Source organism: Sciurus carolinensis, chromosome 10 (assembly GCF_902686445.1).
Source record: "Sciurus carolinensis chromosome 10, mSciCar1.2, whole genome shotgun sequence".
NCBI classification, from domain to species: domain Eukaryota; kingdom Metazoa; phylum Chordata; class Mammalia; order Rodentia; family Sciuridae; genus Sciurus; species Sciurus carolinensis.
The window spans coordinates 140,911,829-140,921,914 of record NC_062222.1 but is presented as its reverse complement, the minus strand read 5'-3'; positions in this window follow the sequence as shown (position 1 = coordinate 140,921,914).

Here is a 10,086-nt window from a genome sequence, read left to right as displayed (position 1 = left end):
ATGCTATAGTATTGATATCACATTGATGTGAAAGGTCACAAAGCTGCTATAATTTAGCTTTGGATTCTAGAATATGGTTATTACATGAGTATTAATGCCACAGGGCAGCAATTTCATTCATTTTAGATGCAACAGTTGAATATTATCTTAGTATTAAAAGCCAAAAGGCAGCATTTATATCAGTTTTAGATTTTATACTATGGGTATCATAGTAGTATTAAAGTCCACAGAGCAATTATTATATCAGATTTTGATGCTATGGTATGGACATCACATTAGTATTAGAGACCACATGGAAGCCATTAAATTAATGTTAGAGGTCACATCATGGACACTATATTAATATTAAAGGCTCCAGGGCACCTATTATATTAGTTTTAGAGGGTATAGTATGGGCATCTTTAGTATTAGAGACAGCACAACACCTATTATATTAGTTGTAGATGCTATAGTATGAATATCATTAATATTAAAGACCATGGTGCAGTTATTATAATAATTATAGAAACCATACTACATATCATCTCAATATTGAAGGCCACAGGAAAGTTATTACATTAGTGTCAGAGACCATAGTATGGATATTATATTAGTATGAGAGGCTACAGGTCAGCAATAATATCCATTTTGGATGTGATAGTATGGATAAATATTAATATTAGGGGAAATACTTTCAGTTTTTCACCATTTAGAATGATATTGGCTATGGGCTTAGCATAGATAGCTTTTACAATGTTAAGGAATGTTCCCACTACCCCAATTTTTTCTAGTGTTTTGAGCATGAAGGGATGCTGTATTTTATCAAATTCTTTTTCTTCATCTATTGAAATAATCATGTGATTCTTGACTTTAAGTCTGTTGATACAGTGAATTACATTTATTGATTTCTGGATGTTGAACCAAACTTGCATCCCTGGGATAAAACCCACTTGATTGTGGTGCACTATCTTTTAAATATATTTTTGTATGCAATTTGCTAAAATTTTGTTGAGAATTTTTGCATTGATGTTCATTAAGGATATTGGTCTGAAATTTTCTTTCCTTGATGTGTCTCTGTCTGGTTCAGGTATCAGGGTGATATTGGCTTCATAGAATGAGTTTGTAAGGGTTCCCTCCTTTTCTATTTCATGGAATACTTTGAGGAGCTCTTCTTTAAAGGTTTTGTAGAACTCAGCTGAGAACCCTTCTGGTCCCAGACTTTTCTTTGTTGGTAGGCTTCTGATAACTTCTTCCATTTCATTACTTGAAATTGATCTATTTAAATTGTGTATGTCCTTCTGATTCAGTTTGGGTGAATCATATGTCTCTAGAAACCTGTCTTTGAGATTTTTTTATTTTGTTGGAGTATAGATTTTCAAAATAGCTTCTAATTATGTTTTGTATTTCAATCGTGTCTGTCGTGATATTTCCTTGTTCATCCTGAATTTAAGTAATTTGAGTTTTCTCTCTCCTTCTCTTTGTTAGTGTGGCTAAGGGTTTATCAATTTTGTTTATACTACAGTGATGCAGTCACATCAATGTTCATAGTTGTTCAATTCACAATAGCCAGATTGTGGAACCATCCTAGATGCCCTTCAATTGATGAATGGATAAAGAAACTGTGATGTATATACATATACATATATCATATGTTATATATATATATATATATATATATATATATATATATATATATATACAATGGAATATTACTCAGCCATAAAGAAGAATAAAATTATGGCATTTGCTGATAAATGAATGAAGTTGGAGAATATCATGCTAAGTGAGATAAGCCAATCCCAAAAAACCAAAGGATGAATGATCTCACTGATAAGCAGTTGATGATACATAATGGGGAGTGGGACGGAGGCAAGAATGGAGGAAGGAGGGACTTTATAGAGGGAAAGGAGGGGTGGGAGAGGTGGGGGAAGGAAAAATAACAGAATGAATCAAACATCATTACCCTATGTAAATGTATAATTACACAAATGGTACGCCTCTACTTCATGTACAACCAGAGAAACAAGTTGTACCCCATTTGTTTACAATTAAAAATGTTAATATTAAAACACCACAGGACATCTGTTACATTAGTTTCAGAGACCTCAGTATTGATATTAATGATAAAGGTCACAGAGCAACTATTATACTACTTTTAGAAGCTATAGTATGGATATCATGTTACTATTAAAAGCCATAGGGCAGCTATTATATTAATTTCATGATATAGTATAGATATTATATTATTATTAAAGGTCACAGGGAAGATACTATATTAGTTGTAGAGGCCACAGTATGGATGTTACATTAAAATTAATGGCCCAGTGGTAGTTATTAGTTTTAGATGCTATAGTATGGATATCATATTAATATTAAAGGTCAGAGGACACTTACTATATTAGAAGCTATAATATGACATCATTGATATTGAAGGCCACAGGGCAGCAATATACTATTCTTACATACTACTGTATGGATATTATATGAGCACTAAAGGTCACAGGGCACTGATTTAATTAATTTTAGATGGTATACTATGCATATTATATTAGTATTGAAGGCCACAGTGCATGAATTATGATTTTTACATTGTACTGAACATATATCATATTAGTATTAAAGGCCACAGGGAAGGCCCTGTATCAATGTAAGATGCTGTGCCAAAGGTAGTTATTGTATAGTTTTAGATGCTGTAGTATGGATATTATATTAGTACTAAAGGAAACAGGCAGCTATTTTATTAGTTTTATATGCTACATATGGATATCATATTAGTGTGAGAGGCCATAGAACAACTATTATACCAGTTTTTGATGCTAAATTATGAAAATCATACTACCATTAAAGGTCACAGTATAGTGATCACATCAGTTTTCAATGTTATGTATGGATATCATATGTTATTAAGGGCCACAGGGCAGCTATATCAATTTAGAGGCCATGGTATGAATATTATTATTTAAGATCCTATATATTAGTTTTAGATGATAAAATATGATATCATAGTAATATTAAATCCACAGGACTATTGTATTGGTTTTAGATGCTATAGTATGAATATTAGTATTTAAGGCCACAGAGTAGATATTATATTAGTATTAGATGCAACACCATGCATATCATATTAGTATTAAAGACCACAGGGAAGCTATTATATTAGTTTTAGTTCCTATGCTGTTATATAAATATTAATATATTAGTTTAGATGCTACACTATGGAATTCATAGTATTAAAGGTCAGATTGTGGTTATTGTATTATTTTCAAATTTAAAATATGGAGATGATATTTTTATTAAAGGGCACAGGGCAACTATTTATTTTTTCATGCTATAGTATGAATATCATATTAGTGTTAAAGACACAAGGCAGCTATTACATTAGTTTCAGATGCCATAGAAAATGTCATGTTAGTATTAAAGGCCACACAGTAGCTATTCTATTTGTTTTAGATGCTAGATTATAGGTAGCACATTATTGTGAAAGAACACAGGGAAGTGGTTATGTTTTATTTAGATGTCGTAGCATGCATATCATATTAGTATGAAAGGCAGTCAAGCATATATTTATTAACTATATTACTTTTAGATGCTATGATATGGATATATATATATGCTCTGTGTATTAAAGGCCACAGAGCAGCTATTAGATTAATTTTGAACACTAAATATTGATGTTACATTAATATTAAAGGCCACAGGGGAGTCAATACATTAGTGTCAGATGCTATCATATGGGCATTACATTAATTAAAGGACACAGGAGTTATTTATTAGCCTTAGTTATTATATTATGGATATTATATTAGTATTTATTGCCACAGGGCAAGTATTATATTAGTTTCAGGTGCTAGAAACTAATTATTATTATTATAATTATTATTATTAAGGGTTAAAGGGCACCTGTTTATTTAATTTTAGATTCCATACTACATATATTATATTAGTATTAAAGGTCACAGTGCAGGGAGAGGATCCAAGATAGCAGACTAGAGGGAGGCTGGGTTCCTTGTCGCTCTGTAACTCAGGTTTCTAGCAGAGGGTATCTGTTTCTTGGTGAGGCAGTTTTTGCTGCTTATCAATCCCCTGCCCTTTACCCCATTTGTCTACGGTGATCACCTGCGGTCAGTCAGCATATCGATGCCTTTTTTGAGTGCAGATTTCTCACTGTCAGGTGCCTATCATCTGCCATTTGCCTGCCTCTTGCCTTTCCATCACCTGCCTCACACCTATCCATCACCCGCAACTGAAGTTCACCTCCTGATCGTCCTTTCCTGGATGAAGAGTATCGTCCCTGGGCTGCAGGCCCCACCTTCTCTGCCATGTGCAAGGTCCTGCCGCATCGCCTGAACCTCATGATGTGGATCAAGATGCTCAGGGTACCCTAGAAGCTTCTGGATGAATAGGTGGTAGGTGAGGGAAAGGTAGGGAGGGTTAGGAGAAAGCCATGTCCTGGGCCTGAGAGCTGAGGGGAGCCTGGCTGTGAGCCCCTCTCTCTCCTTCCCTATTTCATCAAGGATCCCTGTGCAGAAGCACCCCTTCCTTAGGCTGTGACTCTCATCTTTTTTTCTTTTTTTTTTTTTTTTTTGGTACTGGGGTTTGAATCCAGGGGTGTTTAACCACTGAGCCTTATCCTCAGCCTTTTTTGTATTTTATTTAAAGACAGGGTCTTGCAGAGTTGCTTAGGGCCTCTCTAAGTTGTTGAGACTGGCTTTGAACTTGCAATCCTCCTGCCTCAGCCTCCCAAGCCACTGGGATTATAGGCATGTGCCACCATGCCTGACCCCTCATCATCTTAATGCAGTAACCCAGGGTGGTTTCTGGGGAACCTGGCAGGGAGAAAGGAGGAATGCTGACAGAGCCCCAGCATACCCCATTACTTATTTTTCTTAATGTTTAAATTGTTCATTTTTTCTTGCAGTGTGAAAGTAGTAGAAAAAATATTGAAAATCAAAAAGCACATGTGTTAAACCCACTAAGTTGTTTAAGTTTAAATGCATTATTTCTAACAAAGTTAGCATTTAATAAAAATTTATACCATGACTTTCTTGGAACTAAACTCATCAACCACATTTTTCTTTGGCTGAGAAAGTTTAATTGGCAGTACATGTATAATATCCCTCTTTTAAAAGTGTTTTTATTAGTGCATTTTAGTTATGCATAATAGTGGGGTTCATTTTGACATGCATACATGCATGTAATATATTTTTCTCCATTTCAATCCCAGGTACATTTACTTTTCTTCTCTTCCTTTCCTGCTTCCCTTGCTCTACTGGTCTTCCTTCTCTTTATTTATTGTTTTATTAAATTGGTGCCTTATACATAAAGGTGGAATTCACTGTGGTCTATTCATATAGGTACATAGCATCATTTGGTCAATTTTGTTCCTCAGTTCCTTCCTCTTCCATTCCTCCTCTCTCTCCCTCTATCCCTTTCTTCTATTTCACTGACCATGGAATCATTCCCTTTTTATGTTTTCTTATTTCTCTCTAGTTTCTGCATACGAGATAAAACATTTGACCCTTGACTTTGTGAGTCTGGCTTATTTCACTTAGCATGATATTCTCCAGTTCCATCCATTTACTGGCAGATGCCATAATTCCATCTAATTTCTAAGTAATACTCCATTGTGTTTATATACCACACTTTCTTTATCCATTTGTCTGTTAATGGATACCTGGACTGATTCCATGACTTGGCTATTGTGAATTGTGTTGCTATAAACACCGATATGCCTGCATTTTAGTATGCTAATTTTGGTTCTTTTGAATAAATACTAAGGAGTGGGACAGCTGCATCATATGATGGTTCCATTTCTAGTGTTTTGAGGAATCTCCATGATGCTTTCCAGAGTGGTTGCTCTAATTTGCAGTCCCACCAGCAATGTGTGAGTATCCATTTTCCCCCACATCCTTGCTAGCATTTATTGTTTTCATATTCATTTCATTTCATATTCATTTTTTTGTTGGGATTGAATCCATAAGCATTTAACCACTGAGCCACATCCCCAGCCTTTTTAATCTTTAAATTTTGAGACAGGGTCACTAAGTTGCTTAGGGCCTCACTAAGTTGCTGAAACTGGTTTTGAACTTGTGACCCTCCTGCCTCAACCTCCTGAGTCACTGGGATTACAAGCATGCACCCACCACCATGCCTGGCTTATTTTTTGGTATTCTTCATGCTTGCCATTCTAAGCGAAGTGAGATGGAATCTCATTGTAGTTTTGATTTGCATTTCCCAGATTGCCAGGGAAGTTGAACATTTTTTCATGTATTTGTTGGCCATTTGTATTTCTTCTTTTGAGAAATGTCTATTTAGTTTTTTTTGCCCATTTTTGGTTGAGCTATTATTTTGAATTATGTTTTGAATTATTTATATATTCTGGATATTAATCCCTTAATGGAAAGTAGCTGGCAAAGGTTTCTCCTATTCTGAGGGTCTCTTTTCATGCCCCTGTTCCCTTTGCTGTGCAGAAACTTTTTAATTTGAAGGCATCCCACTTATTGAGTCTTGGTTTTATTTTTTGAACTTCTTGGGTGTTGTTAAGGAAATTGGTGCCCATGCCAATATGTTGGACAGTCAGGTTTCTATGAGCCCAATCTAGCTTTTCCAATGATTTACACCTTCATTTTAGAAATTCTTTATATTGAATTGATTGATCTATAATAAATAGCACATTACATTTTACTTTTCAAATGCTCTACAGCTCTGTCAAATAGTTCATTATCCACAAACATTAAAATGCATTAAAATGTTGATGAAGATGAAGGTAGAATAAAAGAAAACAAGTTTTATAACAACAATGCATTCTCCCCCCTCCCTCTTTCTCACTACTGGGGATTGGGCCATGCATCCTGGGTAAGTGCTCCACCACTGAGCAATGTCCCCAGTTCTTTTTTATTTTGAGATATAATCTTGATAAATTGCCCAGGTTGACCTCAAACTTGTAATCCTCCTACCTCAGCCTCCCTAATAGCTGGTAATTGTGGCAGGTGGCTCAGGCACTACTGCCCTAGATTCTGGGTGGCTGTTGGCATCTCGTGTGGTGGTGGGTTGCAGGTCAGGCAGATTGTCATTACCTTTCCCTGGCTTCTGTTTCTCCTGGGGGTGGGGATGTCATGATAGAAGGCTGGAGATTGGAGGTCTGTGAGCTGGGACTACCAAGGCCCACTTACCCTCACTAACTGTGGTCCCTCCTGACCCTCCTCCAGACCCCACCCTCCAGACCTGCTCCTCCAGACCCCATACCTCCTCTTGACCATGCCCCTCCAGACCCTGCCCCTTACCCAGACCCCTTCTCTCCTCCAGGCCCACCCCTCCCCCAGACCCTGTTCCCACCTGGCTAGGACGAGCAGCCAGCCTCACTTCCAGGCCTCAGCATACTAATTGGCAGTGCTTGTAATGATGCATAAAATAATGTCCATTGTACAAACACTGACATCCTACATTGGATGAAATAGCTTAACTGTATCAGACTTCAATTTGCCATAAAAAGAATTTTGGAAAGTCACCTTTTTCTCTCTTCTATAGATTATGAACATTTGAAATAAAATCAGAATTTGTTGAAGGTCAGGTAACACTCAGCTGTGAGCCCCAGTGAATCCTGGATCTTTTCCAGTGGGAGATCACTAAGCACCAGTCCAAGCTTCTCTGTGCAGATGGATCAATTTGTAGTTTTCTTATTTTGGAGTCATTTTGCACTGTGTGTATTTACTAGGAAATCCCCCATTGCCTCCGGATTTCCAGTTCTGTGCTGTAGGTTTCTCCTATGCAACTTTTAATTTATCCTCTTTCTAATTTTCTACAGAATTCTTTATTCTGTAACTTCTGCTGCTTTTCATCAATATTTTAAAAATATACTTTTAACTTACTTTGTTTTTGATTGAGAGTATTGTCTTGTTTGAAATTTCTCATGATAATCCTAAGTGATTTTAATTAATTTCTGCTTTTTTCAGATGTCTTTTGGGGCTGGATGTGCATCTGAGTGGTAGAGCACTTGCCTAACCTATTAGAGGCCCTGGGTTGGATCCCAACACATATATGAAGTCTTTGACAGGACTCAAGCATCAGAGGTATCAAGAGGTATCATTTTTAAAAATTATGTATTTACACATAGGCATATATACCATAATACCTCTTCCAAATTTGGATGAAATTATTCTAAGCAAAATTTTCAAATCAGTTTTAGAAGTTAGAAGCAGAGTGGTGATATTTTTAATGCCAACTATTTCATGACACGTGAATTGATATTTCATGGCACTTAAAACCACTATAGGTGAAATTTTCTCAGAACTCAAATCATAACAATATATGAGACAAGTCAGTAACTGCTTTTTATAATTCAGATACATTTACTAAAAAGAAACTTTTTTAAACAGACATTTTCTTTTCTACTTTTCAAATTTAGAAAGCATATCCATATGTCTTATTGAAGGTCTACATTCATCAGAAAGTTAGTTCCCTTATTCCTTGCAAGGGGATGGGCCCCCCAATGTGCATGATGCTTTATATATTATCAGGAATTATTGTTTGTGAACTTCATTAAATGTTTCACTTCTGTTCAAAATATTATTTTAAAATGAACCAATGTACTTTTGATTTCAGAAATTTGACTTTCTTCTTTTGATAGTATGTATTTATTAGTACTTCAGGTTATTTCATGTGGGAAGTAGCATGATTGCATCTTATCTTTTTGTTAGTGCCCCTGCATGCTTATAAGGTGGCTCTTGGAAGAGATTTGAGTATATGTCAGTCACATCTGTTTGATTCACAAAAATGTACATACACTTTTTATCATATTTAAAGGGTTGTCATATTTGAATTAGTAGAGGAAGAGACTAAACACGTTAATGTTGTGAGCTAAACAAAGTGCATGTTTCACTTCATCATTTTGGGGAGGTTGACATAATGGTTTCTGCCCTGTTCTACACCTGCCACTGTCATCTATGATCAGCTGTCTGGCCTGGAGAATGTTTTGGCACTGGGGACTGAACTCAGGGCCTTACATGTGCTAGGCAAGCACTGAGCCACATACATCCCCAGCTTTTTTATTTTATTTTGAGTCAGGGTCTTGCTGAGTTGCCTAGGAAGTCCTCAAATTTGTGATCCTCCTGCCTTAGCCTTCCAAGTAGCTGGGATTACAGGCATGTATCAAAGTGCCTGGCTCATCCTGGAGGATTTTCTTGTTACTATCTTATATTTCCAATGTATCAATAGCTTCCTAAGCTAGGTGATGCCCATTTTTCTTCTCAGCAGTCAATAAAGTCTTTTTTGTTGTTTTGACATATGCTTAACGTGAGCATACTTTAGGGTCTAACACTGCTGTTCGTGATAGTCTATCTGTGCATTCCACTGTAAGGAGAGTATTTTGATCCTGAGAGTCTCAGCTGTGTTTCAGGTTCAACATATTTTCCTAGAAGCAGTGATTATTCATTTTCTATTTGATTACACAAATAAGGCACAAATTCTTCTTTCTTCCTTTGTGGTTCTAGGGGTTGAACTTAGGGCCTCCTGCATGCTGGGCAAGAACGCTTGCCCTAAGCTGCATCCCCAGCCCCATAGATCCTTTAGTTATCATTAGCTTCATGACTAGCTAGAGTGATAATAAAATCACTTAGAAGTTCAACTGAATTTGGAATCATTCAAGAGTTTGGGCATCCAATAATTTTTTGTGATTTCTAAAATGAAAAGTACTTTCCATCAGCACAGCAGCATCTGAGATCACTCCTGGATTGAGCTGCCACCTAAGCTCCTCTGTGCTCACCACTTCCTGCAGAGTTCTTTTAGGAGATGGATGCTGGTGTCCTATAAAAACTCTTCTGCTCAGAATGTGTCACTCATCATGGTCATCAATCTTGTTTATCTTTTTCTTTGACTGTTTGCTCCAGTGGCAAATGTTTAACCCTAATACTGCTAAAGGGTAAGCATAGAAACAAAATAAAGCCAAGGATTCTTTGGAATAAGTAATTCAGTCAAAAAAGAGTCAGTTTGCCATTGGAATGAATAAAGATATATATCTTTTGAGAAAGTTCAGTCATGAATTAAAAGGGTCTCCAAAATTATTTTTTTCTCTAAAGTGATCAAGTTTTTAGAAGACAAACCCAGAACCTA